We start from the raw sequence: 27014 nt of genomic DNA on the forward strand, positions 1-27014 counted from the left end.
AGGACAAATTGGCAAACTACACTTTAGGAAAAAAAAACGTTCACCAACAATGTCAAGGTCTGCCTGATCCACAGTCAGGACTATGAAGCTCAACCCTATCTCAGAAAAGCAAATCGAAACAAAAATAAAAAAAAAAAAAACGTTTGTCAGGAAAGCACTAGGTAGAAAAGTACTCTCATCTGTCTGAAATGCCCAAACGTGGTGGTGTGTGCTGTAGATTCAGCTACTCAGGAAACTGAGGCAGGAGGATGGTTTGAGGTCAGGGATTAGGTGTGAAGAACATAACAGAACCTGTCTCCTTATAAAAATAACCCAAATAAGCCAAAAAACACCCACATCTGTAAAACAAAAAGCCCCAGAGTGAGAAATAAGTGCATAGGTGTGTGTGTGTGTGTGTGAGAGAGAGAGAGAGAGACAGAGAGACGGAGACAGAGAGACAAAGAGACAGACAGACAGAGACAGAGAGACAGAGAGACAGAGACAGAGCGACAGAGACAGAGAGACAGAGAGAGAGACAGAGACAGAGACAGAGAGACAGAGTGACAGAGAGAGACAGAGAGACAGAGAGGTGGTGCTAGCCCAGGGGAGCTTAGAAATAGTGACCATCTTTATTTCAGCTTCTAGAATGGTAGTTTTACCCCCACGGCCATCACATTCATTTGAGAACATTTTCTGTACCACACATCACCACATTTAAAATCTTTTTTAAACAGGAGGATCTTATAATGCGTTTGTAAGCATGGAGTTTCTGCTGCTTCCCAATTTTAATGTTTCGCATATCACGTGTTTATAATGCACTGAAAGTCTCAGCTTTGTCAACCACGATGTCAGTGGTTCTTTCTCAACCTGTGGGTCACAACCCCTGTACAGGATATCCTGCATATCAGATATTTACATTAAGACTCATAACGATAGCAAAATTACAGTTAAGAAGTAGCAATGGAAATAATTTTATGGTTCAGGTCATGAGGAACTGTATTAAAGAGTGACAATTACAAAGGAGGAGAACCACTGCTCTGGCCAATCATATCTGACTCTGTCTGTTCCCAGAGCAAGGCAGGTGCTTTGTAAATGTGTGCCTGTGTCATTCTGCCCACTTTCTCCATTTCTCTCCCGTGTTTAATTCTGTGTACTGTTTTTTTTTTTTTTTTTTGTTCTAAGCACTCTGTCTCAGGCTTTGTTTTGGTCAAGTATGGACAGGCGACTGTGATCTAAGAAGGTTATGTTGATCAGGCAAGATGTTCAGATAGGGCACACCATGTGATCTCCCGGACATTCTCACAGCAATGCTGAGGGAGGAAGTAGATGTTCTCTTCACATCCACCATAACAACCCCAGAGGGTACCACGATGACACTCTCTCCTGTAAGGCCCATAGAGAAACTCAGATTTCAACTGAGTGACAGCTGCCACTCAGGGGATCCAAGTGAGACACTACTAGTTCTGGGTAACATAGGCACAAAGGTGCAAGTAGTTTTTATTCCTTTGGCTTTGTGAGGCAATGTCTCTCAAAGGCCTTGAACCCCTGATCCTTCCCACCCTTTCAAATGATTTCTAAAGACTGAATAATTATCAGGAATTTTGAATTACCTTTTCTTTAAACTGGGTTCTCTTGCAGACTTGGGCTATGTTGTGTTTTATTTTGCTTTTCGTTTTCACTTCCACAGAGTTGAAATGTTTTGGGTTGAACAGTATGTTAGAATGCAAGGGAAGTCTGTCAGTTCTTGGTGGCTTTAAAGATGGGAGGGAAATGATGAGACCCTTGTATAACAATGTTTGAAAACATATTTAGATGGTTTCACAATGAATACATTATTGTGAGAACAGTGTTGATACCATGAGCCTCTGAATAATTCTTTTTTTATTATAGTGTATGTGGGTTTCCTCTTTCCCTTCCCTCCTTCCCTTTACCTCCATCTCTCCCTCCATCCATCCCTCCACCCCTCTCTCCCCCCTTTCTTTTCCTCCCTGCCTCCCTGCTTTCTTCCTTCCTTCCCTTCCTTACTTCTATGAGCTTGCATAAAGGAGGAACAGAGCCAGGAGAAAGAGTGGAGGATGCAAAGATAGGCGGTGATGTCACACCTCACATTTTCACTTCTGTTTATAAACTAGTATGTACATTATTCATGATTTTCTCTAGTAATATTTTTTATATTTTAATGTTCACAATTGTATTACAAACATCCTTAAAAAGGAGATACTAGTAGTATGAATGCCTATGAAATTGGCCCTGTTACCACATGCAAGACATTAAAGAAACTACTAAGTATTTATGAACACTCAACATCAAAACTTTAAAAATCTAAGTATATAGTAGCCTCCAAAAAACCTCCAACTTGCAGATGGTGGTGGAGTAACCATTAATGCATCACCAAGGAGGCAGGAGCAGGGGGATCTGTGTGAGCATAAGCCTAGCTTGATGACAGAGAAACTGTTTCAAACAAACAAATGAACACATAAACAAACCCTGGGGGGAGGGGGAGCTACAGACTGTATTGAAAACTTCTTTCTCTACCACAGTACTAGGGATTGAACTCAGGACCTTGTGAATATTAAGTTAGCACTGCAAGCACCCACTACTGAGCTACATCCTGATAACATTCAATAAAATCCATTCATAGGTGTATACAATGTATCTTAGTTGTAGTCATTCCTTGGTTACTCCCTCTAGCCTTACCACCATCACCTCCTGCCCCTAGCCTGTCTTCCATACTCTTCGATCAACACCCTTCCCTCAACAAGTCTCCTGTATCCCTCCCAACTTCATGTTTTTTAATAAAATCACCCACTAAGTCCAACTGGTGCTGCCTGTATTCGTGCATGCCTGCTGGGCATACAAAGGGGCGTGGGAAACCTGCCAATGGCCACCTTTCTCAAAGAAAAGTGGCTCTCTGTCCTTTAGCTTTTATCAGTTGCCATTAGCAACTCAGCAAGGGATGGGGTTGGGGTATTGAGAATCCCTCCCCCTCCAAAATGGAAAGTTTAACTCTCTGGATCTTGTGAAGGGCTTGCATGGGTAAACACAGCTGCTGTGAATGTGTGTGTGTAACAGCCATGGTGTGTTCAGAGGCCAGCCTCTCACAGTATTCCTCACCATTCATCAGGTTTTTACACTCACTCTTTCCATAGCTTCTTCAATACTGTTTCCTGAGCCTTGAAGTAGGTAGGGATCCTGTACAAAACAAAAAACTGCATGATATTTATAGAGAAGCCAGTGTTAAGCCGTACTTAAGGTTCACATTTGTAACGAAATAGGTAACTGGGCCTCCACAAGTTCCATGGGAATCGCAGACTAACCATTTGGTTTTCCTCTGCCTCATTTTCTCCTCCTCCTCCTGCTCCTCCTCTTCCTCCTCCCCTCTCTTTAGCATCCTCCTCCTCCTTCTTCTTCTACATCCTCCTTTTCCTCTTCCTCCTCCATCTTCTCCTCTCCTTCTCCTCTTCCTCCCCTTCTTCATCTATTCATTCTTCCTTGAGCCTCCTGGCCCACTAGGGCCCTTCTATCTTGCATCACCTCTGCCCTCTCAAGGCATGCAATATCCTGTATCTCATTCTTCCTTTAGTTCAGCTGCCTTCTCTTCACATGGTGGTCTATCTTGGGCTGTCTGCTCAGACCACATCTCACCCAATTTCCTTGCTGCATTCCCAGTGGACAAGCCCGGTGATTCACTCTTGATCTTTGGACAATATTCAGAATGAAGCAGGAAGAAAGCAAGCGGTAGTCTTTTGTGAGTACCTAAGTCTTCATTTTTCTTCAGGTCCTTTCTTATTGCCTTTAAGAGGAACATAATTCTTCATCAGCTATCATAGCCTCAGAGCAAGCCTTGTCACTTGGAGCTGTATCTTCAGGTTTCACCTTTTCCTTTGCAGGCATGAAGGTCCTCTCCAAGAACTCAGCAAAGCTGACTGGAATCCAGGCATTTCTTTCTGTTCTCTTGGAAGTCTGCAGGAAGACAGCTCCTGGGCCTTTTCTTCCTCCAGCCAACCCAGTCTCCTTCACCCAAGGTGACCCATGGCGTGCGGGGAGAAGGGGGGCTCTATCTGAGTGGGCTTTTTCCTGAGTCCAAACCAGATGCTTCCTTCTCCATACGATTGTCAGCTGGCTTCACTTTTCATATTATTTTAAGCTTTAATTATTTTTCTCTCCTTGCAGAGCAACAATTGTGGTAATAAAACCAGATACCAACTCTTATCTCAGGTTAGTAATAAAGTTGTTGCTTACTATCTAGAAATGTACCTGCCTTTTCTTTTTTCTTTCCTTTTCTCTTTCCTTTCCTTTTCTCTTTCCTTTCCTTTCCTTTCCTTTCCTTTCCTTTCCTTTCCTTTCCTTTCCTTTCCTTTCCTTTTCGTTTCTTTTCTTTTCTGTAAAATGTGGCAATTTACAGGTTGGGATGTATCACCGTTGGTGGAGTGTTTACCTAGCTAGTATATACAAAGCCCTTGTTTAAATTCCTAGCACTGTGTAGGTATGGTGACTCGTGTCTGTAATCTCAGAACTCTACAGGTAGACATGTGGGAAGCAGAAATTCATCCTCAGCATACAGTGAGTTTCAAGTTGGCCTGACCCAGAAGAACTCAGGGGAAAAAAGCTGATGTCTTTTCTCTCTCTCTCTCTCTCTCTTTCTCTCTTTCTCTCTCTCTCTCTCTCTCTCTCTCTCTCTCTCTCTCTCTCTCTCTCTCTCTCTCTCTTTCTCTCTTTCATAATTCTTTTGGTAGAGAGAAGGAAAGAGATGAACATGTATTAAGTTCCCTGGTATCTACCAAATTTGTGTATTACTTGTCGGTTAATATTATAACAAACATTAAATTGTATTCAGAACCATATTTTGATTATTATCTTTGTGTGCTTTGGATCTCACGACAGTAATAGTTACCTGAGGTGCTTAACTACCGTTTCTGTGACAGTAAATTATTTAAGTTTACTCTCTCCCTCTACAGCCCAACAGTGTGTAGTTTGTATGGTTCATTTGTTGTTGGCTTGTTGTTATTGATGTTGTTTGTGTTGCTGATGCTAGAGTCTGGGGCCTTGGACATATTCGGCAGGCAAATGCTCCACCACTGAGCCTCCAGCCACTTTGCTGGAGGTTTTTGTAGCTGTAGATTGTAATGAAGAAGTTTTTCATCTTTTATATTTGAAAAAGATACCACGGCACGATACACAGCTACAACCAATGCACCAAGATAAATAACCAACCCAACAGAGTGACATTATGATGCAGTAGTTGTAAGAATCAATTTAAAAGATATATCACTTCATCCTTGGGTTTGCCTATGTTCTCATCTGTGAGATTTAAAATCTTTTGAAACATTGAATGAAGCCTCTCATCTATCATCAACTGCCATTAAATATCACATATTCACAGCTGGAGAAATGGACCAGCCGACATCCGGAAAAGTCCTCCAGTCATTCAAGAAAGAGTTCCTGACTAAGGACAAATTGTTTCAACTGATTTCTTTCCTGAGGTTTGATTTTGCATTGTATGTTCACTTTTAAAGCGGCTTGCTGATCTCTTCGTGGACCAGAGATGGAGGAAGTACTACTCTCTGTTTATTTTTTCACCACAAGATTAATTCAGGTCAATCTCAGCTCTCAGGTTTGTTCTTGTAGTGGTTTTGAAGGTTTCAAAGGAAAGGTTGCTGCATGGATTGCTATGAAGCTGCAGATGTTTGCAAGTGAGTTAGAGAGTGACTACTACAAGCAGATCAGATTGGTGGTCCTGGTCTTCTGGCTGTTAGGGGAACACCACTTTGGCCACTGATTCAAAGAATGTTCGGTTGAGAGCATTTGCTAAGGGGGTTCTGATGATGGCAACTTGCTGATGTCAGGTAACTCCAGGGACATGAACTCACTGAATCACTGCTTTCATTGGAAAAGTAACTTTTGGCCATAACAATTCTCTGCTGGCTAACTTAATGTCAACTTGGCACCAGCTGAAGTTATCTGAGAGGAGGGAACCTCAATGGAGAAAATGCCAACACAAAATCATGCTGTTGGTACACCTATAGGACATTTTCTTAATTAGATTGATGGATGTGGGCCCAGCCCATTGTGGGTGGGGCCGTCACTTGCCTGGTGGTCCTAGGTTCTATAAGAAATTAGGTTGAGCAAGCCATAAGGAGCAAGCCAGTAAGCAGCATTCCTCAGTGGCCTCTGCATCAGCTCCTGTCTCCAGATTTCTATACTGTTTGAGTTCCTGTCCAGATTCCTTCCATGATGAGCTGTATTGTGGAAGTATAAGTCAAATAAACTTTCCTTCCAAAGGTACTTTGGTTATGATATTGCCACAATAGCAGCTCTAAGAAAGAAATTCCTATTAAAAAAAGTCATTTAACATACCAACTAATAAATCTATTAGGATGTATGTTGGCACGTGATAGCAAGTAGGACTCTAAATGTTAATTTCTATGATAAGGGTTTGTTATTCCTAAGTACCAAGGAAGTGCAAATCAACCACAGTGACATTCTGCCTCATACCCCATACCTGTGAGCACAGATATCAAAAACAGAGCAGAGAGATCAGGCCCTGCTGACAGCATACAGTAAAGGCATCATTCTGTGTCTCTGCCTTCCCTCTGGGGGTTAGGAATGCCACCAATGTGCCACTTGGGGAAGGCAAAACTCAGGGATATTAGGCTGTGTTTCTTCCTAGCCCCTGGGGTGCTGAGCCACATTGCTCAGGGAAGGCTGAAACAGTCTCAGATAGGGGGCCCAGCCTGTGTTTCTCTGGCTGAAAACAGCAGGGTTGGGGGGAGGGGGAGTCCTATGCACCCAGAAGCTCCTGGGAACCATGATGAGTTGAAAATGGTGGTCCCAATCCTCTTGTGTATGCAGATACCACTGGGAACTTCAAGTAGTTGGGAACAGGAGCCAGTAGCCATATATGAACCCAGTGTGGGGAATTCAGCTTAGCTCCAGGTGAGTGCCAGGACTATGGAGGGGCTAGAAGAGGGGTCCTCTACAGGAGACTTAACCACAGCTCTGTGTGTCTAAGCCTTACCCCCGCCATCCCCATCCCCCCACAGCCCACTGTCCCCCACACCCTTCAGGTCTTTGATGAAGAAGACAGTCCTTGCTTGTCTAAACTGTTTTATTCAGGGTAGATGAAAATGCACAAGTCTTACTCTGGGTGAACCAGAGATTGAATATCTTTCACAGAATTGGAGGGAAGCTCATTGGCTAATCACTTAGAGCCTAGTTAGATACCCCATCACAATAGAAAACTCTATGCAATGTCACCGGTTGTCATGGTCCTCTGGTGACACAGTCCACTGCCTCACAAAGGATATCTGTGTGCACTCCAGGCAAGAATGTAAATTGGTGGAGCCACAGGCAAAACAACATGGAAGTTCCTGAAAAGAAATATAAAAAGGATGTAGCTTCCTCATGAGGTGTTTGAAATAATTGTCTAATATTCGCCTGTAGGCAAGTCTGTCGGGCATTTTCTTGTTTAAGGATTGATGTGGTAAGGCTAAGCCCACTGCAAGAAGTGGGTTGCCTTGGCAGGTGGTCCTGTGGTGTAAGGAAGCAGGCTGAACAAGCCATGAGGAGCAAGCCTGTAAGCAGGGCTCCACCATGGCGTCATGCACTGACTTCAGTTCATGATGGTCTATAACTGAAAGCTGAGAGAAACTCTTTCCTGCCTGTGGTAGTCACTGTTCTATTACTGTGATGAAATACTACAAACAATGTAAGATACAATGAAGCTTTTAACTGAGGGCTTGCTTAGAGTTTCATATAGTCCAAGGTCATCATGGTTGGAAGTATGGCCGCAGACAGGCAGGCCTAGTGCTAGAGCAACAGCTAAGAGCTAACTAACATCCTGATCTGCAGGGAGTAAGAGATTGACACTGATTCTGACTTGGTCTTTTGAAATGGGCTGAGAAAGAAATTAGGGAAACAACACTGTTCACAAGAGTAAAAACCAATAGAAAATACCTTGGTGTGACTCTAACTAAGGAAGTAAAAGATCTGTATGATAAGAACTTCAAGTCTCTGAAGAAAGAAATTAAAGAAGATCTCAGAAGATGGAAAGATCTTCTATGCTCATGGATTGGCAGGATCAATATAGTAAAAATGGCTATCTTGTCAAATGCAATCTACAGATTCAATGCAATCTTCATCAAAATTCCAACTCAATTCTTCAATGAATTAGAAAGGGCAATCTGCAAATTCATCTGGAATTACAAAAAACCTAGGATAGCAAAAACTGTTCTCCAGGATAAAAGAACCTCTGGCGGAAATACATACAAAAGTTGACCAGATTTGGTACAAGCTTGTAATTCCATCCCTCAGAAGGTTTTTTAAAAATTGTTGTTGGTAGCCTGACCTAAAGCTGTACTACAGAGCATTGTGATCAAAAATTGCATGGTCTTGGTATAACGATAGACAAGTAGACCAATGGAATAAAATTGAATACACAGAAATGAACCCACACACCTATGGTCATTTGATCCTTGACAAGGGAGCTAAAACCATCCAGTGGAGAAAAGACAGCATTTTCAAAAAATGGTGCTGGCACTACTGGCGGTTAACATGTAGAAGAATGGGAATTGATCCATTCCTGTCTCCTTGTACTAAGGTCAAATCTAAGTGGATCAAGGAATTCCACATAAAACCAGAGACCATGAAACTTATAGAGGAGAAAGTGGGGAAAAGCATAGAAGATATGGGCACAGGGGGAAAGTTCCTGAATAGAACAGGAATGGCTTGTGCTGTAAGATTGAGAATGGACAAATGGGACCTCATGAAACTGCAAAGCTTCTGTAAAGCAAAAGACACCGTCAATAAGACAAAAAGGCCACCAATAGGTTGGGAAAGGATCTTTACCTATCCCAAATCGGATAGGGGACTAATAACCAATATGTATAAAGAACACAAGAAGGTGGACTTCAGAAAATCCAATAACACCATTAAAAAGTGGGGCTCAGAGCTAAACAAAGAATTGTCACCTGAGGAATACCGAATGGCAGAGAAGCACTTGAAAAATGTTCAGCATCCTTAATCATCAGGGAAATGCAAATCAAAACAACCCTGAGATTCCACTTCACACCAGTCAGAATGGCTAAGATCAAAAATTCTGGTGACAGCAGATGCTGGCAAGGATGTGGAGAAAAAGGAACATTTCTCCGTTGTTGGTGGGATTGCAAGCTTGTACAACCACTCTGGAAATCAATCTGGCAGTTCCTCAGAAAATTGGACATAGGACTACTGGAGGATCCCAGAATACCACTCCTGGGCATATATCCAGAAGATGTTCCAACTGGTAAGAAGCACACATGCTCCACTATGTTCATAGCAGCCTTATTTATTATAGCCAGAAGCTGGAAATGACCCAGATGCCCCTCAACAGAGGAATGGATACAGAAAATGTGGTACATTTACACAATGGAGTACTACTCAGCTTTTAAAAAGAATGAATTTATGAAATTCCTAGCCAAATGGTTGGACCTGGAGGTAGCATCATACTGAGTGAGGTAACCCAATCACAAAAGAATTCACATGATATGTACTCACTGGTAAGTGGATATTATCCCAGAAACTTAGAATACCCAAGATATGAGATACAATTTGCAAAACACAAGAAACTCAAGAAGAACTAAGACTGAAGTGTGGACACTTTGCCCCTTCTTATAATTGGGAACAAAACACCCAGGAAAGAGTTACAGAGACAAAATTTGGAGTTGAGAAGAAAGGATGTATCATCTAGAAACTGCCATAGAAGTGGATGCTCACAGTCAGCTATTGGATGGATCACATGGCCGCCAATGGAGGAGCTAGAGAAAGTACCCAAGGAGCTAAAGGGATCTGCAACCCTATAGGTGGAACAAAATATGAACTAACCAGTACACTCCCCCCCAATCCCCCCCCCCTCCGCCAGAGCTCGTGTCTCAGTCTGAGTATGTATCTGAAGATGGCCTAGTTGGCCATCAGTGGAAGAAGAGGCCCCTTGTTCTTGCAAACTTTATATGCCTCAGTACAGGGGAACACCAGGGCCAAAAAGTGGGAGTGAGTGAGTAGGGGAGTGGTAGGGGGAGGATATGGGGGACTTTTGGGATAGCATTGGAAATGTAAATGAAGAAAATCACAAATAAAAAAAGGGAAAAAAAGAGAACTTCAAGTGTCTGAAGAAAGAAATTGCAGAAGATCATAGAAGATGGAAAAGATCTCCTGAGCTATCTGGGGAAAGGAAGCAGCATGCAGTGTCACACAGCTCTCTCTGAGGCAACTGCTAGAACTGGAATAGGGATGTTTGTTTGTTTGTTTGTTTGTTTATTATAAAAGCATACAAAAGTTAGCCAGAGTTGGTACATGCCTGTGATTCCAGCACTCAGGTTTTAAAAAAATTGTTGTTGTTAGTATTCCTGTTGATTCTATTGGATTTGTTTTGAACTCTCCCAGCTATTTGCACTGGACCCAGAAAATTAAGCCCATGCTCTGTACAGACCTATCATTCATGTTAATCAGTGATTTTATTCTTAGCAATCACTCCTCAGATGATCTCATTACTCACTTTCAAATAAGGAAAACAGTCATACAGACATTAGTTAACTTCTATGGTCTCACGTAACCAACTCATCATGACTATAGAGTGGCATCCCAATCTTTGGAATACCCAAGCTTCTATTTTTGAGATGACAGGCCTCTGTGGAAGACTCCATTAGCTGGCAGAGGACCTGGAATGTCTGGCGCTTGAAGGCCAAGGCTGCCCCTCCAGTGTCTCTGAAGTTGAGGCAGAGGTCAGCCAACAACACAGGAACACTTGGCCACAGCTGGTTCAGGTCTGTGTTTTGGATGAGCCCTGAGACCTGGATGAACACAGGTCTCCAGAGTTCTGGTAAAGGTGAGCACAAACACTTAGACTCGAGGAGAATGATGGACCTTTGGGATGCAAGTCTTTCTTTTTTTTTTATCTTTGCTTTGTACATAGTTTATGTCAAAATCAACTTTTTCTATACTCCAGACCTTACTTAATCAGTCTGACAGAAATTTTGAACCCTCTGACAAACATCACTCCATCCCTCTTCTACCTTTTTCCCTGGACCATCATTCTCAGAGATGAGCCATTCTGAGGGAATCCTAATAGCCCCAAAGGTAGTCATCTTTGGCACTTGATCTTTAGGAAAGTAGGCAGAGTTCTGCCCCAGATGATTGCAGATGTTCCTCTTGGCCTTCAAATTGTCTGGAAACCTTTGGTCTTACTTCTCCCTTCTCATCTTATTTGGACCTAGATCCCAATATTTCCACACAAAACAGAGGCTGGAGATTCTTAATGATACCTTGTAGTTTATTGTTTCTGTTTAAAACACTAGGTAGAAACTCCCATGACCTCCCAAGACAAAATGATTTACAATTTGAAAGTCAGTGACCAAATGCCCTATTGTCTCCTCCCTGGAGAAATCATGATTAAAAAATTAATAATAATCCACGGTGGTAGAATGTTGCTTTGTTTGTTTGTCCGTTTATTAGTTTTGGGGGTGGTGGGTTTTTTATTTTGTTCTGTTTTTTTGAGACAAGGTCTGTCAGTGTAACCCTGGATGTCCGGGGAACTTACAACATAAAGCAGGATGGCTACAACCTCAGAGAGATCCACCTGCCTCTGCCTCCCAAGTGGTGGGATTAAAGTCGTACACAAGCATATCAGATAATAATCTTTTAATTGCCTAAACTATATCTCATAAAGGAAGAAAAACAGAAGTCAAAATTGCCTCACTCTAAAGCTACTTTCATGATTAATTAAAAGCAAGGTATTCATCAGCTGACTGTATTCTGTGTTTAGCACACTTTTGCCAAATTTAGAGAACAATTTAAAGCCATTCAGAATTAACAATGAATATACATGAATGTCAAACAAAATAAGAAATCCATATCTTACTCAGGAGACATTTTTGACACACAAAGTTTTCTGACCTTGGCTGAGATAATTGTTTTATTGTTGTTTTGGGGGGTTTTGTTTGTTTGTTTTTTCTTTTTGTTTGTTTGTTTGGGTGTTTTTTTTTTTTGGTATTTTGGTTTTTTTTTTTTCTGAGACAGGGATTCTCTATGTAGCCCTGGCTGTCCTGGAGCTCACTCTGTAGACCAGGCTGGCCTCGAAGTCAGAAATCTGCCTGCCTCTGCCTCTCAAGTGCTGGGATTAAAGGCATGCATCACCGCTGCCAGGCAGGCTGAGATAATTCAATGGCTGAAAGTCATGGAGACAGTTCTCATCCGAGTGTACCACCGTATGACCAACCATTAACTATGCCAGCTTGAAAGTAGAGCAACAATCTCCAGCCATTGAGGCATAATGAAAGATTACTGTACTCACAGGCCAACAAAAGGCACAAACAGACTTATTCACATTCAGAGTTTATAGCAATGTCCTTTCAGACCATTGATATCTACGAAATGCATATGAAATACCTACAGCACTGAGTCTAAAGGGGACTCCACCTCACAGGGAACATACAGAAGGGTAAAGAGGAAAACCAAGAATGGAAACCTTACTGCTCCCAGTTGCCTTTTTCAAGCCAACATCTCTTTCAAGCCTGCAGATTTTTTTTGCCTTTGGGAAATTAAGTTGGACACAAAATCATCTTGCTTATCACATAGCAACGTAAATGTAACTACCTGAAGTCCTACTCAGCTGACAGGAGAAAAGATACAAGTGAAAAACAGAGAATGAGTAAAGAGGAAAAAAATGTACCTAGTCAATAGGAAGATGAACAAAATGGACCAAAGACATCAAAAAAGATGGAGGTGAGGAGGGCACTAAGATACAGGAGATCACTGTCAAACTACATGCCCTTCAAAGCACAGTCTTAGCCCTGAGCTGGGGCAGTGCCAGCACACTTCTTTTTTTTTTTTTAATTTTTTATTAGGTATTTAGCTCATTTACATTTCCAATGCTATACCAAAAGTCCCCCATACCCACCCACCCCCACTCCCCTACCCACCCACTCCCCCTTTTTGGCCCTGGCGTTCCCCTGTACTGGAGCATATAAATTTTGCTTGTCCAATGGGCCTCTCTTTCCAGTGATGGCCGACTAGGCCATCTTTTGATACATATGCTTCTAGAGTCAAGAGCTCCGGAGTACTGGTTAGTTCATAATGTTGTTCCACCTATAGGGTTGCAGATCCCTTTAGCTCCTTGGGTACTTTCTCTAGCTACTCCATTGGGAGCCCTGTGATCCATCCATTAGCTGACTGTGAGCATCCACTTCTGTGTTTGCTAGGCCCCGGCATAGTCTCACAAGAGACAGCTACATCTGGGTCCTTTCGATAAAATCTTGCTAGTGTATGCAATGGTGTCAGCGTTTGGATGCTGATTATTGGGTGGATCCCTGGATATGGCAGTCTCTACATTGTCCATCCTTTCATCTCAGCTCCAAACTTTGTCTCTGTAACTCCTTCCAAGGGTGTTTTGTTCCCACTTCTAAGGAGGGGCATAGTGTCCACACTTCAGTCTTCATTTTTCTTGAGTTTCATGTGTTTAGGAAATTGTATCTTATATCTTGGGTATCCTAGGTTTTGGGCTAATATCCACTTATTAGTGAGTACATATTGTGTGAGTTCCTTTGTGAATGTGTTACCTCACTCAGGATGATGCCCTCCAGGTCCATCCATTTGGCTAGGAATTTCATAAATTCATTCTTTTTAATAGCTGAGTAGTACTCCATTGTGTAGATGTACCACATTTTCTGTATCCATTCCTCTGTTGAGGGGCATCTGGGTTCTTTCCAGCTTCTGGCTATTGCTATGAACATAGTGGAGCATGTGTCCTTCTTACCAGTTGGGGCATATTCTGGATATATGCCCAGGAGAGGTATTGCTGGATCATCCGGTAGTACTATGTCCAATTTTCTGAGGAACTGCCAGACTGATTTCCAGAGTGGTTGTACAAGCCTGCAATCCCACCAACAATGGAGGAGTGTTCCTCTTTCTCCACATCCACACAAGCATCTGCTGTCACCTGAATTTTTGATCTTAGCCATTCTGACTGGTGTGAGGTGGAATCTCAGGGTTGTTTTGATTTGCATTTCCCTGATGATTAAGGATGTTGAGCATTTTTTCAGGTGCTTCTCTGCCATTTGGTATTCCTCAGGTGAGAATTCTTTGTTCAGTTCTGAGCCCCATTTTTTAATGGGGTTATTTGATTTTCTGAAGTCCACCTTCTTGAGTTCTTTATATATGTTGGATATTAGTCCCCTATCTGATTTAGGATAGGTAAAGATCCTTTCCCAATCTGTTGGTGGTCTTTTTGTCTTATTGACGGTGTCTTTTGCCTTGCAGAAACTTTGGAGTTTCATTAGGTCCCATTTGTCAATTCTCGATCTTACAGCACAAGCCATTGCTGTTCTGTTCAGGAATTTTTCCCCTGTGCCCATATCTTCAAGGCTTTTCCCCACTTTCTCCTCTATAAGTTTCAGTGTCTCTGGTTTTATGTGAAGTTCCTTGATCCACTTAGATTTGACCTTAGTACAAGGAGATAAGTATGGATCGATTTGCATTCTTCTACATGATAACAACCAGTTGTGCCAGCACCAATTGTTGAAAATGCTGTCTTTCTTTCAGTGGATGGTTTTAGCTCCCTTGTCGAAGATCAAGTGACCATAGGTGTGTGGGTTCATTTCTGGGTCTTCAATTCTATTCCATTTGTCTACTTGTCTGTCTCTATACCAGTACCATGCAGTTTTTATCACAATTGCTCTGTAGTAAAGCTTTAGGTCAGGCATGGTGATTCCACCAGAGGTTCTTTTATCCTTGAGAAGAGTTTTTGCTATCTTAGGTTTTTTGTTATTCCAGATGAATTTGCAAATTGCTCCTTCTAATTCATTGAAGGATTGAGTTGGAATTTTGATGGGGATTGCATTGAATCTGTAGATTGCTTTTGGCAAGATAGCCATTTTTACAATGTTGATCCTGCCAGTCCATGAGTATGGGAGATCCTTCCATCTTCTGAGATCTTCTTTAATTTCTTTCTTCAGAGACTTGAAGTTTTTATCATACAGATCTTTCACTTCCTTAGTTAGAGTCACGCCGAGATATTTTATATTATTTGTGACTATTGAGAAGGGTGTTGTTTCCCTAATTTCTTTCTCAGTCTGTTTATTCTTTGTATAAAGAAAGGCCATTGACTTGTTTGAGTTTATTTTATATCCAGCTACTTCACCGAAGCTGTTTATCAGGTTTAGGAGTTCTCTGGTGGACTTTTTTGGGGTCACTTATATATACTATCATATCATCTGCAAAAAGTGATATTTTGACTTCCTCTTTTCCAATTTGTATCCCCTTGATCTCCTTTTGTTGTCAGATTGCTCCGGCTAATACTTCAAGTACTATGTTGAAAAGGTAGGGAGAAAGTGGGCATCCTTGTCTAGTCCCTGATTTTAGTGGGATTGCTTCCAGCTTCTCTCCATTTACTTTGATGTTGGCTACTGGTTTGCTGTAGATTGCTTTTATCATGTTTATGTATGGGCCTTGAATTCCCGATCTTTCCAGAACTTTTATCATGAATGGGTGTTGGATCTTGTCAAATGCTTTTTCTGCATCTAACGAGATGATCATGTGGTTTTTGTCTTTGAGTTTGTTTATATAATGGATTACATTGATGGATTTTCGTATATTAAACCATCCCTGCATCCCTGGAATAAAACCTACTTGGTCAGGATGGATGATTGCTTTAATGTGTTCTTGGATTCAGTTAGCGAGAATTTTATTGAGGATTTTTGCATCGATATTCATAAGAGAAATTGGCCTGAAGTTCTCTATCTTTTTTGGATCTTTCTGTGGTTTAGGTATCAGAGTAATAGTGGCTTCATAAAATGAGTTGGGTAGAGTACCTTCTACTTCTATCTTGTGAAAAAGTTTGTGCAGAACTGGAATTAGATCTTCTTTGATGGTCTGATAGAACTCTGCACTAAACCCCTCTGGTCCTGGGCTTTTATTAGCTGGAAGACTATTTATAACTGCTTCTATTTCTTTAGGGGATATGGGACTGTTTAGAAGGTCAACTTGATCCTGATTCAACTTTGGTACCTGGTATCTGTCCAGAAATTTGTCCATTTCGTCCAGGTTTTCCCGTTTTGTTGAGTATAGCCTTTTGTAGAAGGATCTGATGGTGTTTTGGATTTCTTCAGGATCTGTTGTTATGTCTCCCTTTTCAGTTCTGATTTTGTTAATTAGGATTTTGTCCCTGTGCCCTCTAGTGAGTCTAGCTAATGGTTTATCTATCTTGTTGATTTTCTCAAAGAACCAACTCCTCGTTTGGTTAATTCTTTGAATAGTTCTTCTTGTTTCCACTTGGTTGATTTCACCCCTGAGTTTGATTATTTCCTGCCGTCTACTCCTCTTGGGTGAATTTGCTTCCTTTTTTTCTAGAGCTTTTAGATTTGTTGTCAAGCTGCTAGTATGTGCTCTCTCCCGTTTCTTCTTGGAGGCACTCAGAGCTATGAGTTTCCCTCTTAGAAATGCTTTCATTGTGTCCCAAAGGTTTGGGTACGTTGTGGCTTCATTTTCATTAAACTCTAAAAAGTCTTTAATTTCTTTCTTTATTCCTTCCTTGACCAAGGTATCATTGAGAAGAGTGTTGTTCAGTTTCCAGGTGAGTGTTGGCTTTCTATTATTTTTTTTGTTATTGAAGATCAGCCTTAGACCATGGTGATCTGATAGGATACATGGGGCAATTTCAATATTTTTGAATCTGTTGAGGCCTGTTTTGTGACCTATTATGTGGTCAATTTTGGAAAAGGTACCATGAGGTGCTGAGAAGAAGGTATATCCTTTTGTTTTAGGATAAAATGTTCTGTAGATATCTGTCAGATACATTTGTTTCATCACTTCTGTTAGTTTCAGTGTGTCCCTGTTTAGTTTCTGTTTCCATGATCTGTCCATTGGTGAAAGTGGTGTGTTGAAGTCTCCCACTATTATTGTGTGAGGTGCAATGTGTGCTTTGAGCTTTACTAAAGTTTCTTTAATGAATGTGGCTGCCCTTGTATTTGGAGCATAGATATTCAGAATTGAGAGTTCCTCTTGGAAGATTTTACCTTTGATGAGAACGAAGTGCCCCTCCTTGTCTTTTTTGATGACTTTGGGTTGGAAGTCAATCTTATCAGATATTAGGATGGCTACTCCAGCTTGTTTCTTCATACCATTTGCTTGGAAAATTGTTTTCCAGCCTTTCATTCTGAGGTAGTGTCTATCTTTTTCTCTGAGATGAGTTTCCTGTAAGCAGCAAAATATCGGGTCTTGTTTGTGTAGCCAGTTTGTTAGTCTATGTCTTTTTATTGGGGAGTTGAGACCATTGATGTTAAGAGATATTAAGGAAAAGTAATTGTTGCTTCCTGTTATTTTTGTTGTTAAAGTTGGCATTCTGTTCTTGTGGCTGTCTTCTTTTAGGTTTGTTGAGGGATTACCTTCCTGTTTTTTCTAGGGCGTTGTTCCCGTTCTTGTATTGGTTTTTTTCTGTTATTATCCTTTGAAGGGCTGGATTCATGGAGAGATAATGTGTGAATTTGGTTTTGTCGTGGAATACTTTGGTTTCTCCATCTATGGTAATTGAGAGTTTGGCTGGGTATAGTAGCCTGGGCTGGAATTTGTGTTCTCTTAGTGTCTGTATAACATCTGTCCGGGCTCTTCTGGCTTTCATAGTCTCTGGTGAAAAATCTGGTGTAAATTCTGATAGGCTTGCCTTTATATGTTACTTGACCTTTTTCCCTTACTGCTTTTAGTATTTTATCTTTATTTAGTGCATTTGTTGTTCTGATTATTATGTGTCGGGAGGAATTTCTTTTCTGGTCCAGTCTATTTGGAGTTCTGTAGGCTTCTTGTATGTTCATAGGCATCTCTTTCTTTAGATTTGGGAAGTTTTCTTCAATAATTTTGTTGAAGATGTTTGCTGGTCCTTTGAGTTGAAAATCTTCATTTTCATCCACTCCTATTACCCGTAGGTTTGGTCTTCTCATTGTGTCCTGGATTTCCTGGATATTTTGAGTTAGGATCTTTTTGCATTTTCCATTTTCTTTGATTGTTGTGCCGATGTTCTCTATGGAATCTTCTACACCTGAGATTCTCTCTTCCATCTCTTGTATTCTGTTGCTGATGCTCAAATCTATGGTTCCAGATTTCTTTCCTAGGGTTTCTATCTCCAGTGTTGCCTCACTTTGAGTTTTCTTTATTGTGTCTACTTCCCTTTTTAGGTCTAGTATGGTTTTGTTCATTTCTATCACCTGTTTGTATGTTTTTTCCTCTTTTTCTGTAAGGACTTCAACCTGTTTGATTGTGTTTTCCTGTTTTTCTCTAAGGACTTGTAACTCTTTAGCAGTGTTCTCCTGTATTTCTTTAAGTGATTTATTAAAGTCCTTCTTGGTGTCCTCTGCCATCATCATGAGATATGCTTTTAAATCTAGGTCTAGGTTTTCAGGTGTGTTGGGGTGTCCTGGACTGGACGAAGTGGGAGTGCTGGGTTCTGATGATGGTGAGTGGTCTTGGTTCCTGTTAGTAAGATTCCTACGTTTACCTTTCGCCATCTGGTAATCTCTGGAGTTAGTAGTTATAGTTGACTCTGTTTAGAGATTGTTCTTCTGGTGATTCTGTTACCATCTATCAGCAGACCTGGGAGACAGATTCTCTCCTCTGAGTTTCAGTGCTCAGAGCACTCTCTGCTGGCAAGCTCTCTTACAGGGAAGGTGCGCAGATATCTTGTTTTTGGACCTCCTGCTGGCCTAAGAAGAAGGCCCAAAACAGGGACTTTCTCAGAAGCTGTGTTGCTTTGGCAGTTCCCAGAAGCTGTCAGCTTCTGTGGTGCAGACTCTCACCTGTGGAGACTAAATTCCTAAGTTCCAGGGAGTCCCGGAATCAAGATGGCAACCGCTGCTGCTGAGGCTGAGGCCGCCTCCCAAGCCAGGCGGACACCTGTCTTCTGGTCCGGATGGTGGCCGGCTGTCTGTGGCCCACCAAGGGTGCTGCCTCAGCGGCTCTGTGCTTCTGCCTGTCCCAGAAGCTGTCCGGTTCTCTGCCGCACCCTCTCACCTGTTCAGACTAATTTCCTAAGTTCTGCTGAGTCCCGGAACCAAGATGGCGACCGCTGCTGCTGAGGCTGGGGCCGCCTCCCAAGCCAGGCGGACACCTGTCCTCTGGTCCGGATGGTGGCCGGCTGGCCAGCACACTTCTTTTTCTCTGCCTGCCTGTCTGTCTGTCTGTCTGTCTGTCTGTCTCTGTGTTTCTCTGTCTCTGTCTCTCTCTCTCTCTGTTTCTCTGTCTCTCTCTCTCTCTCTCCCTCCCTCCCTCTCCCTCCTCCGTGTCTTTCTCTCTCCCTCCCCCTCTCACACACACACACACACACACACACACACACACACACACACACATCCTATTCTTTACATTAAAAGTTGTCCTATACACTACCCCGCCCCCCAAAATGGTGAGATTAGTGTACTGTCCTAAAACCACCAATTTCCTCCCACTAAAATGATTAATTAAATGATCTCATACCGTGTTATTTCAACCAAATGAAACTGTCTACACTTTGCCAACTTTGAACTGCTGAAAGCAATTTAGCACAGCTCATCTGAATGGCCTACTATCACTAAAAAGAAGGAAGTAAATATACAGAAAGCCATTAGGGAATAGTCCTACTAGCAGTTTTTAAACAGAATATATACACATTGTGTGTGTGTAGAAATATCTACGAATACAAAAATAGACAGTGATATTTTCTAAATGTCTATTTTTTGAGAGAGGGTCTCACTATGTCACCCAAGTTAGCCTTGATCTTTAGGCAATCCTCCTGCATCAGTTTCCCTGGTGCTGGGACTACAGGTATATACCATGTTATTTGGTTATCTTAAAAAAATGTATAAATGCATATATATATGCGTGTGTGTTTATATGTGTGTATATATACATATATATATATATATATATATATATATATATATATATATATTCTTACGTGTATGTTGTACATAAATAATATATAACACTTGTAAGTGCATAGAGATTTTCTGGAAGCACCGCAAGAAAACATCACTTACGATTGCCTCTGAGAGGAATCCAGAGATCAGTGGAAGATGGGATTTCTCTCATGGCTAGAATCCTTTCCTGTAGCCTCTTGTATTGTTAGTATGTGTGGGTTTGAATATGCTTGGCCCAGGGAGTGGCACTATTAGGAGTTATGGCCTTGTTAAAGAAGGCATGGCCTTATTGGAAGAAGTGTGACAGTGTGGGGGTGGGCTTGTAGACTCTCCTCCTAGCTGCCTGGATGCTAGTCTTCTCCTGCTTGACTTTGGAACAAGATGTGGAATTCTCAAATATTCCTATACCATGCCTGCCTGGATACTGCCATGCTCCAGCCTTGATGATAATGGACTGAACCTCTGAACCTGTAAGCCAGCCCCAATTAAATGCTCTCCCTCTGTTGCCTTGGTCAAGGTGTCTCTTCATAGAAATGAAACCCTAACTAAGACAGTATGTCTGACTACATACATGTCTTATTGTTGTTTTGAGATAGGGCCTTACAAGATAGGCCAGACTATAGTCAAATTTACCATCCTCTTGCCTCAGCCTTCTGAGCAGTATAATTAAAATACCCATTGCCAGCTTGTACAATGTTTTCAATTAAGAAAATGCCTAGACACTTTTCAAATGTCTCAAGTAAAGCAATGCCCATTTTAGTATGCAAATACTTTAGTGTATCATGAAATATTTACAAAAAGTATTTCAAACAAGGTTAATTACTTAAACTCTGGCCTTTTGTTAGTTTGGTTTTGAGACAGAGTTTGATGTAGCCCAGGCTGGCCTGGGACTCCCTTTGTAAATGAGGATAGTCTTGAAGCACTTATCCCCTGCCTCTATGTCCTGAGCATTAGAATTCCAGGTGAGTGACACTGCACCTTGTTTCTATGCAATACTGGGAACTAAATCCAGAGCTTCATGCATGCTAGCAAAGCAGTCTACCAGTGAGCTGCCTCCCCAGCCCAAACTGTTCTGCACTGTTCACTGCCTGCCAAACAGGGGAATGACCCCGGGGATCTTCAATGGGAACTAAAGTGAGTGGGCTTGTTCTAATGATAATATTCACATTGCAAGTATTTCATAACTATGCAGTCATTCATGGAAAGATATTTGTGTGTGTGTGTGCGCACGCGCGTGCACGTCACAAGCACATATTCGATGAGGTCATGGTCAGCTGTCTTCCTCTTCCTCCTCCTCCTCCTCCTCCTCCTCCCCCTCCCCCTCCCCCTCCCTGTCCTCCTCCTCCTCCTCCTCCTCCTCCTCCTCCTCCTCCTCCTCCTCCTCCTCCTCCTCCTCCTCCTCCTCCTCCTCCTCTTCTTCTTCTTCTTCTTCTTCTTCTTCTTCTTCTTCTTCTTCTTCTTCTTCTTCTTCTGAGACAGGATTTCTCTGTGTAGCCCTGGCTTTCCTGGAACTTACTTTGTAGACCAGGCTGGCCTCAAACTCAGAAATCCACCTGCCTCTGCCTCCCAAGTGCTGGGATTAAAGGCTGGCATCACTATGACCTGCAGCTGTCTTCTTCAGTCACTTTGCTCTTTAATTTTTGGACAAGGTTGATCCTTAAACCTGAATCTCTGATTGGCTTGGCCAACAACTCATGGGGATCCTCCTGTGAATGCCTCCCCAGCACCTGCCTTTTATCAAATGTGGTAGAGGGGTCTGAATAAGAATGATTGCCCCCATCCCTGACCCCTCCCTACCCCCACTCCACACAAGCATGCCCCCAGTCTATGGAATGTAAACACTTGGTCCTCAGTCAGTGGCATTATTTGGGAAGGATTAGGAGTTTCTTTCTGGAGGAAGTACCTCACTTGGGGGGGGGCAGGGTCTGGGAATTTAAAGCTTCACACTGCTCTCAGTTGGCTCTCTCTGTTCCAGGCCTTCAGTGCATCATGCTGCAGCTTCCTGCTCCTACTGCTATGCCTGCCTCATGCAGCCAGGATGACCTCTTATGCTTTTGGAAGTAAAAGCCCCAAAACAATCTTCTATAAGCTCTCCTGGTCAAGGTATTTTTATCACAGCAACAAAAAGGCAACAAAGACACATGAGTATTGGGGATGTGCCTCAGTTCCTCCACTTACACAGCAAGCACCTTACAGTCCGAGTCCTTGCTCCTCCCCTCAAATATTTTCAAGTTCTATGAACAACACACTCACCTGTGGGCCATACACCTAACTACACAATTCGATCAGGAGCACATTTGCACATCTATATGTAAGCATGTAGTATGTATAAGTGTGTGAATGCAGAACTAAACGCACTATTAGTAATCCTAACCCATCATACTTAGAGGGTCTTGATGTATCTTCAGGATGACTGAGAAAACACTGTTAGTGTGGCCTCAAAACCAACTAAGCCTTAGCCAAATCTGGGGCCTGTGCCTCTATTCAAGCCTCTCTAGCCTTATACTCCTAGGGAGAAGATGAGGAAATATCTTCATTCTCCTAAGGGTGCTTCTCTTCTTACCTGGATAATTCCCAAAGACTAGGAACCCACTGTTACCTTTAGTAGCTCTACTTAAATTACCTCCTCCACAGACCTCACCTTCTCCTCTCAGGAGCAGTATGTGAGCTAAGAGCCACCATGATGGGCACAACAGCACAAGCTACAGCCTGGAGTGCCACAGTGATGGGCACCACAGCACAAGTTACAGCCTGGACTGCAGGAGGTGGGCCATGAGGCAGAGGCCCATTAGTCTTAGCAACTTATTACTGTGACTTCAGATGTTTGAACACAAAACCATTTTTTATAAATACTGACATATGAGCCAGTATAAAATGCAGATTTCCTGATATTCTGATATGAATATCAGAAGCAGTATTCCAAAACTTGATAATTAGCCATAATCGTGGCAAATGTTTCTCAGAAAGTCCAAAAAAAAAAAAAAAAAAAAAAAAAAAAAAAAACAACAACAACAAACCCAAACACCTTTAATCCCAGCACTCAGGTGTCAGAGGCAGGCAGATTTCTGAGTTTGAGGAGAGCCTGGTCTACAAAGTGAGTTCCTGGACAGCCAGGGCTATACAGAGAAACGCTGTCTCGAAAAACCACAACTACAACAAAACAAAAACAAACAAACAAAAACATTTTCTTAGATTTATTGTAGCCGTCATAAACATGCTTTATCCAAAAATTAAACATTACAATCTTTCATGTTCATTAAGCCAACAACTTAATAGTGCCCTCTATCAAATTTTTTGTTCAATCTTACTTCCTCAGTTCAATTTATGCCATCCCTAATTTTTTTTTCAAATGGCATGAATCTTACTTGCCGATATTGATATTAATAGGCATGGAATTTTGACCATTGCATATAAGTATATGATATGCCAAATTTGAAACCTGCCATTTTTCTCTTTAACTCACTTTTTCAGGTTTGTTTGTTCGTTTTGTTTTGTTTTGTTTTTTATGACACAGGGTTTCTCTGCATAGTCCTGGCTGTCTTGGAACAACCTTTGTAGACCAGTCTTGAACTCAGAAATCTGCCTGCCTCTGCCTCAGGAGTGCTGGGATTAAAGGCTTGTGCCACCACTGTCCGGCCAGGGTTTTGGGTCTTTTGGTTTGTTTATTTTTGTTTTTGTTTTGTTTTGTTTTGAATAATTTTTCACAAGTTAAATGTATGGTTAGCTTTAGTTTTCAAAAAATCGAAATTCAGAAAAATTACAAATGCTATGAACTTCAAATCCGTCTCCATTAAACAGTAGTTCCAAGATGTCTGAGTAAACATGGCTGAAGCAACCTTTGACTCTGGTAACTGAAGTCATTGTCATGTATACATCTACTGAATTTTACATGCCAGCACATGCTCAAACAAACACTAATCCAAATTGTTTCCATGTAAGACTCCCATAAGCCTTAGGCAGTTAATTGTCATGAAATGAGTGTGGATGAATTGCTTTTGCAAATCTATTACTAGAGGGAGCATCCACTAATTTAATCATTTCCCTCCTCAAAATCTTGCTTTAACTCCTCCACCAACGACAGTCTAGGTGTTGAAGACTTCTAAACTAAGAAGAATGTTAAAGTATCTAAGTCCCTTAACATCCAGTTGCCTCTGCCTTCATTATTAAAGGAAAGCTCAACTTTGAGACTAATCAGCACAAAAATGCCACAAAAGCACTACCACACCCTGAAATACCCTAAAGAAATTAATTTGTGATGAACCACCATGGATGTCTGAGCCCTACACTTTGAGGGAACCTGCAACACAGAAGCCTAGGCAGCCTGTGGGCACAGCACACCAGGGAAACTGACTGAGAGACTCAAGCTGCTCAGCTTGCTGTGGGTGGGAAAGCACAGTGGCTGGCAGAATACAGCTTCCAGCAGGGCTTCCATAGCATGCAGCTCATGGGTGAACAACCAAACTCCCTTTAAGTTTCCTAGGTGGGATCTCGCCACCCGGCTCTAACCGTGCTTCAAGATGCTTGCTATGATGGCTAGACAAGTGTTCCAGAACACACCCTAGATATCTCTTCAACCCACCTCAGGAATCCCTAGAGCACCTTCCAGTCCTCTGCGCCAGGCCATGCCCCATCCAGGCCGCCCCCCCCCAGGCCCCCCTGCACCACTCTTCTGGATACCACTTCCAGGGATCTCCCAGAGCATTCCCTCTGCCCACAGCCCTCTCACAGTTCCACGGCCGAGCCTTACTTTGGTCCCCATCTGTTCAGAGGTGGACACTTTATGGATCAGCTTCTGGGGCCCCTCCTGTTCCAATTCACTGTAGGATGAATCCTCTCCAGGTCCTGCAGCAGTGGGGCAAACCACACTGGCCTCAGGGACAGCTCCTCCTGCGAAGCCCTGAGGGTGGTGCTGGCTGCAGGCCCAGGCATCCTCTCTGATTCCTGCAGGGACACAGCAGTGCCCCAGGGGCTGTGGTCAGCTGCTGGGCTCTGCCCGAAAGTCTGAGCCCTGCCCCTAGCTAGCACCATCTTCCGCGATCCCCTCAGCGCAGCACCCTGGACCCGGGACCCTGGATCACAAGCCTCCCCTGCCTAGACCTCTTGGGTCCTCTGTGCACTTCACGCCTGGGCACCCAGCCTTGGGATGTTCTGGTGTTGCTGACCCAGGATATGACCAGCATCAGAATGAGATGACAGATGTCGAGATACGCCTCGAAGGACCTCCCTCTCACTCCTCCTAGGGTCTGGAGGGCTCAGAGGAAATGGAGAGTAGAGATAGGCAGGGGCATGATGCAGCAGGCCAGGCAGTGGAGATCCTCCTCCCCTTGTTCTAGGCAGCAGGAGTGAGGAGAAGGCTCCTGAGGGAAAGGGGGACATGGAGCTATCTCCTATGTTCTGGGGTGCACTCTGAACCCCGAATCCCTCGACATGCTCGGACCACAAGCTACCATTCCAGCTAAGTAAAAGTTCCCTCTGCACAGGAGAAGAACTGGGTCTTACGGACCCTCACATTGCTAGGACCTTACCTCCCACCTCTGCCTGGGGGTTCCGGTCCATTAGGCCACCTCTACAGTGCTGTTTAGCATCGGGCCCACCCCCATCTGTCGCATTAGGTAGAGAAGAGCATTTTCTGGGAGGTTCAGCTCTGCTCTGAGAGCTTTTGGTTCAGAAAGAGTGATTCCCTTTGGCTAACAGGAAGCTGGGAAGGGCATGGTGAGGACACAGAAACAAGAGAGGACAGGCATGCAGCCCAAGATGACAATATGCCGAAATAAATGTCTAGGCTAAAGCGCCCATCCAGAAGGCCTGGAAGAATGCACCGAACTACGTGAACAAAGTATAAAGTAAAGAATATATATACACACATCCACAGGAGAGAACACCACTCCCTGGTGCAGACTAAAGTCTGAGGAAAGAGAATCCACAGGCTGGAGCCTCAGCTCCCAGGCTTCCCTGGCCAGCTGCTTCAGCACAGCCACAGGGAAGAGCTACCTTGCAGCAGCAGTGCACAATGCACATTCGACCTCAAAATCCTACACAGGTGGGGGAAGAGGGGCTGAGGGAGAGGATAGGAAAAGGACAGGCTTCCTGCTGTCCACCTTAGAAAACTTCACAGTGCTGTTAGTGATTTTCCAATGTTGAATTCTCTACTGACTTGGGGGGGGGTGCTCTCTTCAGTAGATCAATTCTTTTAGCCCTTCAGGTTCCTCCTTTAGTTTGTCACTTAGCCTTGACCTTGAAAATTCCTGGAAACTAAGATTTGGGGTTTTGATTCTTTCAGGTTTCAGGTGCAACCTTAAGCCCAGCAATGATCCGCTGCCAGCTCTAAGAGATTTTAACTACACTGAAAAAGGGAAATCCCTTTAGGTCATTCAGCAAGAGAGTGCTGCCATGTTTCTCAAACACAGAGACAGCCTCTCTTGTGCTTCAGTTATTCCCTTTAGCGAGGGAAAACATGGGGTAAAATGGACTTCAAAAGTCCTTCTGGCCCTATAATATGAACTTCTGTACCTACAAGTACACACTGCCGAGAACTTTCTAAGAAACAATAGCATTAAATGGCCTTGGTCGGAGATCCAGATCAGTGCCTAGAGTACAGAAGGCCCATACACAGCCAAAACCAAAACAATGCCCTTTTATTGACCTTTGTCTTAGTCTGACTATTTGGTCACAGACAAGTCAAGACAAAGACCCCTAGTAAAAGGCCTAACACAGTTCAGACTTTTCCTTTTAATGTAAAGAAGACAGAGGGCACAAGCTGGGACCAAAATGTGATTATGATTCTAATGTTCTCTTCCCCACACTCTATATAGTGAAAGGTCACTTTGGCAGCTATCCTGTATTTCAACTTACACATTAAACTTTCAGGTTTTATATAGCAACATTTCCCAGAATCCAGTCAAGGGTGACTGAAGTGAAAGGTGGTCTAAGGCCCATGCCTATTTGGGAAAGAAGACGGGTTCCATTTCTTACTCTTTGAAAGGATGCTGATTGCTTAGAGACACATTGCACAGCTTCACATCCAGGAGCCAGGCAATTAATTCCTCAAAGTTCAGGTATCCATTACTTATAAAAACCTAGCCTTGCAGCCCGCTCTGATCAACACAGAATTCAGTAGCCAGCTCC

The 27014-nt window shown here is 42.7% G+C and overlaps 1 non-coding gene across 1 annotated transcript in view; it reads left to right on the forward strand.

The window, feature by feature from the left end:
- Positions 1–4187, forward strand: part of Gm3164 — a 36698-nt gene extending 32511 nt beyond the window's left edge. Inside the window, exons 7-8 of the transcript XR_001781337.2 lie at positions 3870–4004; positions 4153–4187. This is a non-coding gene — a transcript (predicted gene 3164). The remainder of the gene's footprint in view (positions 1–3869; positions 4005–4152) is intronic.
- The last annotated feature ends 22827 nt before the right edge of the window (positions 4188–27014 follow it).

This window comes from Mus musculus, chromosome 14 (genome assembly GCF_000001635.26).
Source record: "Mus musculus strain C57BL/6J chromosome 14, GRCm38.p6 C57BL/6J".
NCBI classification, from domain to species: domain Eukaryota; kingdom Metazoa; phylum Chordata; class Mammalia; order Rodentia; family Muridae; genus Mus; species Mus musculus.